We start from the raw sequence: 13,785 nt of genomic DNA on the forward strand, positions 1-13,785 counted from the left end.
TTTCCACCCTGCTAAGCTCAGCTCCACTGGCATCTTCTTAAAGTAATGAAAGTAAACCTGACAACCAAGAGTATCTTCAATGATGTACCCTGCAGCAGGAGATGCCAAGGAAACACAGCATAGTGGTTCCTTCAATCCTTCCTCTGAGTTTCACTTTAAGGCAAGGCAAATAGAAAAATATTTTTGTAGTGTCCACCATACTTAAAGTCTTGATTCTCAAAAAAGGATCTGCCAATTCCTGCATTGTATCAGGTAGAGAGTCAAACAGGTAAGTTAGAGAACAGAATGAGAAAAAAAAGGAAGAATAATGACTATAGTGACACTATTGCAGTAAATTAGCACAGTGAATTTATGGGACTCCTTACAGGTGGGATGTTAATATGCCCATTTCACAGATTAGGTAGTGGGACAAGATGCTGATGGAGCTATGATATGAGTGCAGAACAGCCTCATATCTAAGCCCAAATCCTTATATCCCACATTTTTGTTTAAAAATACATAGCCTTGGGGGTGGGGTTCAAGTGGTAGAGCACTTGCCTAGCAAGTGCAAAGCCCCAAGGTTCAGTTCCAAGTACCCAGTTCCAAGTGTCAAAAAAAAAAAAAAAAAAAACAAACAGAAGGCTTGGGTCTCCTGCTGACACCAACCAGGAAGAGCAGTAGACACTACTGAGGATGTGGCAAATCAAAAACATCCAGACAGCACTGCATCCACGTTCACCATCTGGTGACCAGCACATACTGAGGGCTCGGCATACTCTTTTATCTAATTACTAAAATATTAACTCCTAATTTGCAAGGCTGCCATGAGGATTAGGTAATAATGTCAGAGCACTAACTGGCAAATGGTGAGCATTTCAATTAAATATTTGCAGAATGAATATGGAATCAAAGAAATCAAACACTTATCATTTGGTGGGAGCTCAATAAATAGTAACTATGAGTGAGCAAGACAAAGAGGGAGAAAGAGAGCAAATAAGCTTATGTGAAAACCACCACCTCATTTTCTTAGCCAGTTAGGTCATGGAAGTGTCAGTGATTCTCACTGTCTTTGATGAGGTGCTGCAATGGTCTCACAGGTACAGAGCAATAAAGGGACCTGAGAAGAAGCTATCAGGTCTGGATGTTCCTTCTCTGCGCCACCTGACTGCTCACTGACTGCCATAACATGTCTAAAACCTGCAGCAACCTCTGTTAGTCATATTACTTTTAGAATTTAAAACTTTTAAGAAGAAGGTGGGGCATTATTTCTCAGGGACAAGATGAATAGACTGGTAATGGCAGGTTTAAAGATGTCAGAAAGGAACGATGATGAGAGGGAAGTCTACTTACATTTTAAAAAGTGAGTTTAATGTGGGTTTTTCTCAACTCCTCAAATCTTACACATCTTTAGCAAACTGATCCACACAAATTCTCCTCTACTGAAAAGAAATAAATATAAAAATGCCAAATTAACACTAATTTCACATTCTAGCACACCAGGAAAAAAAAAAAAAACATGCCAGATAGTAAACTGTTGCATAAGCAAAGAACATCAAACCAAATAAAACAGGTGTAGGGGTTAACGATCAGATGTTAGAGTGCCTGCTTAGCAAGCATGAGATCCTGAGTTCAAACCCCAGTACCGTCAAATAAATAAAGACAAGAAAACATGTATTAAAGACTTCCATCTATCCTTCCTCTTCCTTTGTCTTTCTCCTCGTTATCCAGCATTCCCTTCCCCCCCGCCTCCTTCCTTCTCTCCCTTCTTCAGATACTGGAGAACATCAAATATTCTTAAAGATTGATTTTCAGCTAAAACCATCATTAAGGCCAAAAAACACATGAAAAAATGCTCACCATCTCTGGCCATAAAGGAAATGCAAATCAAAAGCACACTAAGATTCCACCTCACCCCTGTTAGAATAGCCGTCATCAAAAACACCACCAACAACTAGTGCTGGTGAGGATGTGGGAAAAAAGGAACCCTAATCCACTGCTGGTGAGAATGCAAGCTGGTGAAATTACTCTGAAAGAAAATTTGGAGACTTCTTAAAAATCTAAACATAGACCTGCCATATGATCCAGCAATCCTACTCCTGGGGATATACCCAAAGGAATGCCACTCCAGAGGCACCTGCACACCCATGTTTATTGCAGCACTATTCACAACAGCCAAGTTATGAAAACAACCAAGATGACCCCACTACTGATGAATGGATCAAGAAAATGTGGTATTTATACACAATGGAATTTTACTCAGCCATGAAGAAAAATGAAATCTTATCATTTGCAGGTAAATGGATGGAACTGGAGAACATCATTCTGAGCAAGGTCAGCCAGGCTCAGAAAACCAAAAATCATATGTTCTCCCTCATATATGGACTTTAGATCTAGGGCAAGTACAGCAATGTTGTTGAACTTGGATCACAAGAAAAGGGGAGAGCACATATGGGAGATACAGGAATGACAGAAAGCCCAAAACATGAAAGCATTTGATATCCCCACTCCAGAGGAACTAATACAGAAACCTTAAAACGACAGGTTATCACTAGCAGGGGATCAGGAACCAATGTGAAGATCAGTTAGAGTTGAATCAACATGGGTCGTAACACATGGGTACATGAGAGCAATAGTAGGAATCTTTCTGTATAGCTATCCTTAACTCAACTAGCAAAAACACTTTGTCTTTTTAAAAAAAAAAAAAAAGAAAGAAATTTCTGTATATTTTAACCCAATTTCTAAATTGAATTTTGTTCTTCATGAAATTCCTGAGTGTTTGTGAGAAGAGCCAAATAATTATAGTCACATTTAAAAATTTTCAAAAGTAAATTACTAAAAATTTTCATTTCCCAGAAGTGGGTGACGGGGGGTGGGGGGTGGCCCAAACAATGTATACACAAGTGAGTAAATGTAAAAATGCTAAAATAAAATTTAAAAAATTTCGTTAAAAAAAAAAACCATCATTAATTTTTATAGCCAAAGTACCCAGCACATAATAAGTGTTGTACAACTGTTTATTCATTATGTCAATAAACCACAGGTTTACAGTATCTCAGTATCTGTGCATGTTTGGTTCTGAGGATGCTCAAGTATGTGTACAAAATAGCATAGTACTTGCATATATAAGTTTTACAATCCTCCCCTATACTTAAAATCACCTCTATATTACCTATGATGCCTAATACCGTGTGTTATGTAGTTTTTATACTACTATATCATTTGGGAACGACAAAAAGAAGACTGCACATGTTCAGTACAGATGCAATTTTTTTCACTGAGTATTTCTAATCTGTAATTGGGTGAATCCATAGATTCAGAATCCACTGGCTGTCTATATTTAGTTAAGGTCAAAACAAATGAGGAAATACTTGCAATTAATTATGATTTTGTTGTTCCAGAAGAACAGTATGTAGATAAATCTGTAGAAACATATACACTGTTTTTTAGGTTTGCTTTTATTTTTTTCAGGTGGTACTGGGTTTTGAACTCAGGGTCTTGTGCTTGCTAGGCAGGAGCTCTACCAGAGTCACACCACCAGTTCTTTTTGCTTTAGGTACTTTTTTGAAGAGTATCACATTGATGCTGGAGCCTGCTTGGACCATGATCCTCCTATTTATGCTTCCTATGTAACTTGCCACCAAACTCAACCACTGGTTGAGATGGGGTCTCTGAAACTTTTTGCCCAGGCTGGCCTCAAAGTGTGATCCTCCCAATCTCTACCTCCCCGAGTAGCTAGGATTACAGACATGAGCTACCACACCTGGCTTAGACTTGTATTTCTGATTCCCTTATCTTTTTTAAGTAACTCATATTTAGGGGAAAAACACAATTAGTGTATATAAGCACGTAAATATATATCCACACTATGATATAGTAACAAAGGACATTTTGGTGGAAAAGAATATTTAAGAACAGTATTCCTTTTGAGGTGATCACTCTTCATATAGCTCATAACTACTTCCATTCAAATGAGAAGGCCAGGTGTCTCCAAGTTAAATATAAGAGATACTGCCACAGATGTTTTTCAAATGCATGTAGTCTGGGACAGTCTGAGAAAACATTACAAGAGTGTGGCCATATCCCTCTACCTGCCCTTTTGAGGATTCAGATTCAGTGACCCCAGATGTTTAATTCAGCAGGAAGTAAGAGAATCAGCTCTAAGGCTGCAACAATTTAAAATTACATCCTTTCTGCAGACCAACCAACCTTCCTTACTTCTTTTTTTTCTTTCCTTCCTTCCTTGCTTCCTCTTTCTTTCCTTTCCCCACCTTCCCTCCCTCTCTCTCCCCTCTTAAAAAAAAATTTCAGAAGAGCCAACTGTTACCCAGGTGGCCTTGTGGTGCATACTGGTAATCCCACCTCTTGGGAGGCTGAGGGAAGAGAATCACCACTTCAAGGTCAGCTACATAGCAAGACCCTGACTAAAAAAAAAAAAATGCCAGGTGTTCTTGAAGTAAAATGCTTTGCTGACAACAGAATTTCAGGCACTGGACTGGCAGAGTGGCTCAAGTGGTAAGAGTGCCTAACTAGCAAATGTGAGGCCCTGAGTTCAAACCCCAGTACCACCAAAAAAAAAAAGGGTCATATCTATAGCCATTATATTGTAAATTGTACAAAAATTTTAGGAATGAATGGAGGTATGGATCATCTTTTTGGTGGGGAGAGGATAGAAAAAATATACCTACATTTTATAACACCTAATTCAAAACATATAAAATGCAAAAACAAAAAGAAGCACTACAACAAAGTGTTCCCTGATCTTGCTCCAGAGAAATTCATGTTAACTAAGAGGCACTGGGTGTATATTTAATCCCTCCCTCAGCACAGAGCTCTGATTATTTAGCCCAAGCAGGGCTGAATTCATAAAAACATTTATACACATGAACCATTAGGTTTTTTGAGTTTTCATCACAGGCCTTGTTTAAGTAAGTCAAAGACATTCTTTGTTACACAGTTTTGATTGAATGCAAGAGGCTTTAGTCACTTCCTCAGAAACAGACATAAGCTATAAATACTAACTCACCAACAGACAGTCACTCACAAAAAGCTTGCTGACAAGTTTAATTTAAAAACAAGAGCACATTATTAAACTGAAAGTAAGCCATAAGAAATGAGTTTCATGCAAACAACATTCCTAAAAGAAAAACCCTTAGTGTAATGATGAGCACAATTACAAATGGCTTTTTATTTGACTCACAAACCTCTCCCATTTAGAGATTAAAGAAGAAGAACAACAACAAAAAAATAGTCTGTATTTGTGTCCATTTAGTAAAACAAATCCTTAACATCCTTTCCACAACCTCGGGTTTCAAATTCCAAGAAAATCTTCCAAGCTTTGTAAATAAGTGAGTTCTTTGCATTACTTTAAGATGGAGAATACATTTATTATTTTCTAAATTCCTTTGATATTCTAAAGTATGATCATCATAACTGACAGTATCATGTTAAAAAATCTTTAGGAAGCAAAGTATGAAGTTAACTGTTTATTATAATGTTTATGATTTAAATCTGAATGGAATCCAAAGTCTCCTTTCAAATATGACCTAAATGCCCAAAGCAGGGGTCTGTAAGTAGGCCAAACACAGTTTACTACCTGTTTTGGTAAATAAAATATTATTGGAACATAGCAAGGCCTACACGTTTACATACTGCTGCTTTTTGTGAGACGCAATGACAGAAATAAATAATGGCAACAGAGACTATAAGATCCAGGAAGCACAGACTGTTTATCTGGTCCTTTAAGAAAAAATTTGCTCCCTCCAATCTAAAGGGAACCACTACTTCAGTGCACTGTCTTGAAATAAGAAACACTACCCTGGTTTAGCAATATTGCTGGATGACTACCTAAGTTACTTTTAATTTTGTCATTTATGATACACTAATTACGAACATTTATTGGAAATTTATGTACAAGGCACTATTCTAAGGGCTTTTATCTTTAGCAAGTGAAAAACAAATTGGTTCATTTAGTACAGACAAAAACCCTGTGAGGGAAATAAATTTTTCTCCACTTTACAAATAAAGAAGCAATTAACCCAAGGTTAAGTAGTAGAAAAGTCAGGACCAGAACCAGGCAGCCTGGCTGCAGATCTCATATTCTTAATCTCTATGCTATCTTTTTTGATATTAATTTTAATGTTATGTTATACAAAATAAAAGCAAATCTCAAGCAGTCTGTAAATTATATAAGCAATACCTCTCTACAATTTAGGGTAAGATACCTAAAATAAAAATATAAATGGGCTTCCATAGATTTTTAAGTCTCTGTTGATTATAAGATTAGAGCTAATCTCAGGGTATTGAGAATATAAAAGCCTATCATATTCTTTATTGTAATAAGTAGTCAAAGAATCATGCTAACTAGCCATCTGTCTTTTCCTTCGTATATCAAGCCTCTCCCTTCAGGAAGAAATTTACCAGAAAGACCCTACATCTTCCCATCTGGTCTCATCATCCCCCACTAAGTTTCCACGCGGGAAGACGGTTCTTAGTGGCCTGGAAGAAGCGGTCCATCCAGCACAGTCATCTGTTACATGTGCAGGAAGAGGTTCCCTTGCCAGACCATCCCCAGGACTTCCTCAGTTTCTCTGGAATTTCTGAGGAAATGCATCACCTTCATGTGACCCAGTGCCGTTTTGTGTTGAAAGACAGGTTGATGTGATCCCAAACAAACAGGGAGAAATGTACTACTAGCTCCTCATCACCAATTCATGTGTAGACAGAGACATCTCAACCCTCTTTCTGATCAGGCTAATCGCTAACTGATTTTCAAGGTCTCTGTAGAATAAAGTCCAAATCCTCAAATTTCAGTCAGATTCCTGCTCTTCCAACTTCATCTCTATTTTTGGTTTTTTATATACCCAGGATGGCCTGCTTTTTCTTCAACATATCATTTCTACTTTTCCTTGTGAGGCTGCACTCATTGGATACTCTTTTTTAAAACACTATTTTCTCTGCTATCACCATCAAGTTAGATGCACAAGCCAAAGCTCTGTGCTAAATATTTTGGAAATATGTATTCCCTGCCCACGGGGTTCTCATGACCCATCATGACACAAGAGACCAAAGCTGTATGTAAAAGGTTCAAGGTGTTCCAAGCTCCTGACTAGTGATCTAGAAAGAATTCAGAAAGGCCACTGAATTGTATCTTGAAGAAAAGTCTGACTGAGCAGTTGAATTTGTGAAGCTGTAAGGGTGACACATAGAATAAGGGCCTATGTCACAGATTTCAGAACAAGTTAGACCTGGGTCCAGGATCCTGACATCCTTTGGCTGGAGCAGCATTTATAGGAGTGAAGATCAAATGCATCAGGTTGGTGCTTTAGCATGTTAGTACTGGTAGCCAGTATTGATAATTCTTAAGTCTTGGTCAAATCTTAACTTTTCCTATCGTGTCCCAACATAGTGTTCCTATTAGCTCTCACTGCTAACAGTATTTACTCTTCTCACCACCCGTTCATTCAGGGACTTGAATCATACCGTGATTTTCACTTTTTAAATATTCCAAAAATACTTTCTGCTTTCTCAATAAGACTGTGTTATTAAATAATAGATTCTCTCAAATATACATGTGGACTTCTCAAATTTTAGGTTCAAGGTCCCAGACAATGAAGTAAATTTTAAATTAATGAGCTTGGGCTGTGTGGCTAGTTACAGGGGGGCCAGCCAAACCAACCAACACACAGTTTTGTTTTCTATTCATCTAGTAATAAACAGATTTAAAATTTATTTCTTTGTGAGAGGGTTAGGAAAAAAATAAACAGCCAGAGGTAGTGATGAAAGTGAAATCAAGCTGACTGGTACAAGAAAGTGATGACCATTAGAAACCCCTCCCCCTTTCCCCCACCAAAAAAAAAAAAGACATTAAAGAATCAAAGAAGTTACATGTTATATTAATATAACTGCAAACCCAAGGATGGATGAGGCCCCTGAGATTCATTCATTCTTCATGTTTCCAAAGTACAGTTTTTTTTGTATTCCCATTAGACACCCCCCAAAAAAAGACATTAAAGAATCAAAGAAGTTACACATTATATTACTATAACTGCAAACCCGAGGATGGATGAGGAGCCTGAGATTCATTCATTCCTCATGCTTTCAAAGTACAGTTTTTGGTACCAAGCACCATGCTGTAACTACTAGCTGAATGAATGACCTGATAATCTGATGTACCAAAGTCCTCAGAGAACCCTTTCTGAGCTAAAATAAAAGTTCATATAGTCAGTTTTCTCTGGGGTTCAAAATCTTAGTATTTGCCATGTCTTCTGATGTATTGCATCAAACAAGGTCTACATGTTTTTAAATCAGCATGTTGCTTTGAATCATATTTGCAATCAGATTTGGAATGACTTATTTTCTTTGCCAATACTGGAAAATCATTTTTTTTTTCCAAAGAAAGATCCTAATTCAAAGATTCTAAGTAGTTTGGGAATTCAAACACTGTTACTTATCACAAGTTTTGAGTGAATTGACTAAAATGAGTAAAGCTTGTCATAAAGTTTGATATAAATATAAACGAGTGGTTGCATGCTACATGCACAATATGTGGAGATAGGTGGGTAAACATGGTTCAGATTCTTAGCATCTCAATTTTTATGACAAATACTTCAAAACTTTATTTTAGTGCTAGGGGTATGATTCAGTAGCAGAGTGCTTGCCTAACATTCCTGAGATCCTGGATTCGTTTCTCAGCATCACAAAATAAATTTTAAAAACTTTATCTTATATGAAAATATTATGGACTATAATTAAAAAATTTACTAGGAATGTATTAAAATTGATATAAGAAATATTATAGACTATAACGTGACAGTGGATTTCAATTGCGGTTGGGACAAGAAGAGTAGTCCTCATTATTTACACTCTTCTTACAGCATCAGGGTATTTGGTAAAATCAGATTGCTGACATAGTTGTCCTATCCTCAGAGAGAAAAACATCCTATAAATGTTCTGAAATACATTGACAATGCAGGAGAAAGGATTTCATTAGTCCCCAAATGCTGTCACCTATACCCAAGAAATTCTGTAGAATCAATTCACTTCCACCAAATCACTAATTAATGTGCTACTGCAAACATCATCCAAAAAATATGAAATCAAACCACTCTGGTCCCAGAAGCATTGTGAAATTTATATAGCATACAGGAATTTATATGCTTGAATAAAAACAATGACTTCAGCTCACTGGTATATAACACTTCATCATGCCAACAGAGCTCCTGAACCAACAGACCCCAGTGAGGTCATCACAGGTCTGCAAAGTGGGGCTGTAAGGACTCTTCCTCCTAAATTGCCCCACAGGTAACAGACTTATTTTCCTTGTCAGACTGGAATAATGATCTCTACATCACACGTGTTTAGTAAGAAGCAATGCGTGGGTGGGTTCTTGAACTAACTTCCTAAGAATTAAGCTATGAAATTATAAGGAATGAGACACACATTTGGCTTAGAGTAGGGTATTCAAAACAATTAGCATTTTATAATGTAGAGGTGCCCATGGATTATGTTCAAAGTTGGGGATGTTCTGCCTAAGAGGTCTTACCCTGGTATCTTCTGTTCCTATTTAAACAGCAACAAATAAGACATATAAAACCACAAAATAAAATCCCATTAGGTTCTAAGTATAACCAAAAAAAGTCATCTTTTATTAAGGGGAAATTTGTACCCCATTGATTCTTGGTGCCTTTGGGAAAGTCTGGGTTTTAAGGGCTTAGTTATTCAAGAATTTTGCTATATTGTTTTCCATAATGTCCTTTCTAGTCCCCTTGGATTATATAGAAAAATACAGAAATAGATAAACACGAATGTGATTAATAACAATACTGAAAAAGTATTAGTCTACCAAAGACACACTCAGGCTTCAGTAATTACAAATGACTTTAAATAACTTCAGTTTTTAATCATGAAATCAAAACATGGTACAGATCTTGCACCAAGTACAAAGGGCCAAGGAATGGTTCACTTTATTTCCTTTTGCTTTTGTTTATGGAAGATGTTCAGCTGACATAAATAGAAGTTGGCCAAAATGCTGCCTGTTCTGTAAACTTCCTGTATAATTCACTTAAACAGAGTAGGTTAATTAACATCAATGATAGCAGTTAAAATGTTCTACCTTTTATGTGTCTTTTTAATATTACCATTATAGCACTATTGAACATTTTTTTTGACACAATGAGAAAATGTCATGAGCTAGTTTTCTTCCATCATTTTCCTAACCAAGTCCATTAACATGCTTATAACACCAATGCTAGTTATTTTATTTGATAATGCTTCTTATGGTGCTTGTATGTTTGCATTCCAATTTTGTTCAATAAGAAGTATGTGAACTACACAGATAAAATAAATGTAAATACCATATAGAAAGCATCCTGTCTACCAACGTAAATGCCTGGAGTTTTATACACGTATTTAAACTGGAACAGGACCTACTCATCTAAGAAAACAGCTTAAAGTACCTGATGATTTGGTTTTCTACTTCCATGAAAGCTGGAAAGACATGACATGTAAATTTTGTAAATCTCACAAGAGATTCCACTGCAATTCTAAAAGAAGATATAAGATGAAACACTAAATGCTTTCCTACTCATATACCTGAACCTTCGATAAAGGGAAAAACAAAATGCTGGGACAAGGGGAAGTCTACCTCTAGCATGAAAGATTTAACACCACAAAAGGCAATCCTACCTTAAAAACCATACCAACCAAGGCTACACCCTACCTTTTCTCACCCTTACATCACACCAAGAAATGTTTGTGCACATACTTGTGCATGCTCTCCCTTTTCCCCTCTCATTTTAGCAGAGGCCAAACTGATAGATTTTTTTGTGGGAAGAATAAAACTGGCAATTGGCAGTGATTATCAAAAGACTTAAAAATGTCATAGCCTTTGGTCCAGCATCCAATATTAAGATTAAAGCAAATAACTGGAGAAATGAACAAACATATTTGTATGTATTTTCACACAATTGTTATTTATAATAAGAAAAAGTGATTCTTAGGTCTAGTGGAATGGCTCAAGTGGTAGGAGCACCTGCCTGGCAAACTTGAGGCCCCAAGTTCAAACCCCAGTGCTGCTCACCCCCAAAAAGAAAAGAATAAAAAAATGCAAACCATCTAAATGTCTAACAATAACTACACTGAGGTCTACCTGTTAAGATTAATATCCTAACAGATATCCTGCATAGAACAAGGTTAGAGAAGTGATTATTGATAGTTTATGACATGGAAGGACATTTATGATATAGTAGGTGAATTCTTTTCTGTAAATATACATGAACATAAGATAAAAAGTCAGAAAGAATAACCACCTATAGTTTTTAACACTGTCTTCTTCCTCTTCATTACTTGCCCAGAGTAACATCATTAACTAGAGAGGAATAGGGGAAGAGAGACTTAGGAAAAGGTACAGGCATATTTTTGCAAAACCTCTGTCCCCTCTGAGACATGCTGTTATGTTCCACCATGTTGACAATGGTTGTCTCTGCAGAGTGGAACTTCAAGTGAATGCAACTTTTTGAGTCTCTGTATTTTATAATTTTATTACAAACACTGTATTTCATTTCTTTCAGAGGAAGCAGAACATAATGACTAAGAGCACAGAGTTTGAAGCAAATCAGCCTGGGTTTTAATATCTCAAGTTCACAACTTTTTAGCTATATGACCATGGTCAAGCTACTTCACCTAAGACTCAAGTTTTCTCCTCCAACAAATGGGCAGAATATTATCCCATTGTTATGTGGGATTGCCCAAGAATTATGCCCAAAGCCAGTGTGGGTGGGGGGTGCCTGCCTAAGTTAGATCCTGATCAGCTACCTCTTATTAAAATATTCTCTACCAACAGAGAATTGGTAGACAGAGAAGCTAATAGAACTCCATGTTGGCAAAAGAAACAATTACTATATAAAATACAATTTGGTGGGACTGGGGTTTGAACTCAGGGCTTTGTGCTTGCAAAGTAGACACTCTACCACTTGAGCCACACCTCCAGTCCATTTTGCTCTGGTTATTTTGGAGATGAGGTCTCACAAACTATTTGCCTGGGCTGGCCTCAAACAGTGATCCTCCTGATCTCAGCCTCTCAAGTAGCTAGGATTACAAGTGTGGGCCACCAGCATCCAGCTATAAAATACAACTTTTTAAAAAATGTATATACTTTTAAGAAAAAACTGAAAATCCTAGTCTCACAGCCTCATAAAAAAATGAGGAAATTTCATTTGTAATAGTAACCAAGGATGCATATTAAACAGCCATGAGTTACCATTTTGTACCATTAATGAATCAATTTCTGTCTATAATGATACTTCTGTACAAAAGCAATTCCTGTTAAGCGATAATGTATCTTCTATAGTCTGCCAATAGCAGGCAGACTCAGCTGTCCTCAAATGCAGACTCAGCTGTCCTCAAATACAATCACAGAACTAATCTTGGCTGTTTAAGAAGCATTTAAGTGAGGGACAAAGAAGTTGCCTGAGTCTGGCATTTAGCATGAAAAAAAAAATTGTGAATTCTAATCTGCTGGGTTTGGGGGAAGGGGAGGAAAATTCAATGGTCTTACCTTTTAATTATTAACATGAAAGTTCTCGTTTAAGACCTATGTTCAGTACTGGGAAGGAAATACAAAATTAATAATAAGGCATAATATCTTTCTGGGGAAAGTTTATAGTCCAACAGGAAGTTTACTAACGATCTGCAATATAATCTAAAAAATAATGACAAATCTCACATTAGATGGACAGATGAAATGCTAGAAAAGTCGAAAGGGAACAATGACTTACACAGTAGTTATAGGGGCTATTTTAAAAGGAATCATGGGTAAGATGGCTATCTGCAATGTGCAGAATTTCATTGGAAGTGCTAGAAAAAGCAAGAAGACAATTTCAGGCAAAAGAAATAGCAGCATGGGGCCAAAGTAAGGTAGGGAGTGTTCAAAGAATGGCAGTAGTTCCAGTTGTTGAAATGTAAGACATATGGAGGGGCAGTGAGAAAGAGACTAGAAAGATTCCACAGGACTAGACCTTTAAGACACTTCACAAACAGTAGTAAGCAGTTTTCAGAACCTTTGAGGTCTTCTGGGCCACAGAGTGGCTTGGTCAGAGTTAGTTTTCCCACAGGGATGCATGAGAGTGAGGAAAGACAAGGAGACCATCTGTATCTTCCACCTGTATCCTAATTCAGAAGTCACAGGCCTTCAAAGGAAGACACAGATACTACATATGCTCTAGAAAGAAAAATGTATCACTCAGTGACTGAAATCATAGAAAAGGTAAAAGAGAACTCAAGAATGCCTCCAAAGCTTTGAACCTCAGTGTCTAGTGGAAAGAATGGTGCCACTAACAGAAATATAAGGCAGCTAGGATGGGGAGAGAAATGACAGAATGAACCACATTCCAACAGTTGAGTTTGATGTACTAGCAGAATGCCACAGTAGGCCACCAAAACCAACAGTAAAAGCATTGGCAAAGAAGGTCAGTGAGAAAATCTTTGAGAAATAAAACGTTTGGGATACAGGAAAGGGGAGCTAATGAAAACAGGTGGCAAAGTAGTATTCACAGAGGACAATCCAAATTAGTACAATCACAGTATCTGAAGAATGAGCGAAACTGTGAAGACAAAAGCCAGAACGTAGAGGTTAAAGTACTGAGTTAATAGGAGGGATGTGAAAGAAGAAGGGGCATAAGAGAGGGTAATCAAAGTATGCTACATGCATGTACGAAAATGTCATGATGAAACCCATTAATTTGTATAATTAAAGAAAAAGAGTAAAGAGCATTGCTTCTCAACCTTTTGGCTAAGATCAAGTATAAAAGA

General features: G+C 37.0%; 1 protein-coding gene across 10 annotated transcripts in view; it reads right to left on the reverse strand.

Moving 5' to 3' along the window:
• The window catches only part of Ppfibp1 (PPFIA binding protein 1), a 145,263-nt gene that overhangs the window by 89,684 nt on the left and 41,794 nt on the right, over positions 1–13,785 (reverse strand). Inside the window, exon 2 of one of the 10 annotated variants that reach the window (XM_074083043.1) lies at positions 1,330–1,418. The exons of 8 other annotated variants lie outside the window; for them this stretch is intronic. The gene's annotated coding sequence lies outside the window, so the exon portion shown is untranslated. The remainder of the gene's footprint in view (positions 1–1,329; positions 1,419–13,785) is intronic. One more of the 10 variants, XM_074083044.1, reaches the window with a different exon arrangement.

This window comes from Castor canadensis, chromosome 8 (assembly GCF_047511655.1).
Source record: "Castor canadensis chromosome 8, mCasCan1.hap1v2, whole genome shotgun sequence".
Lineage (NCBI taxonomy): Eukaryota > Metazoa > Chordata > Mammalia > Rodentia > Castoridae > Castor > Castor canadensis.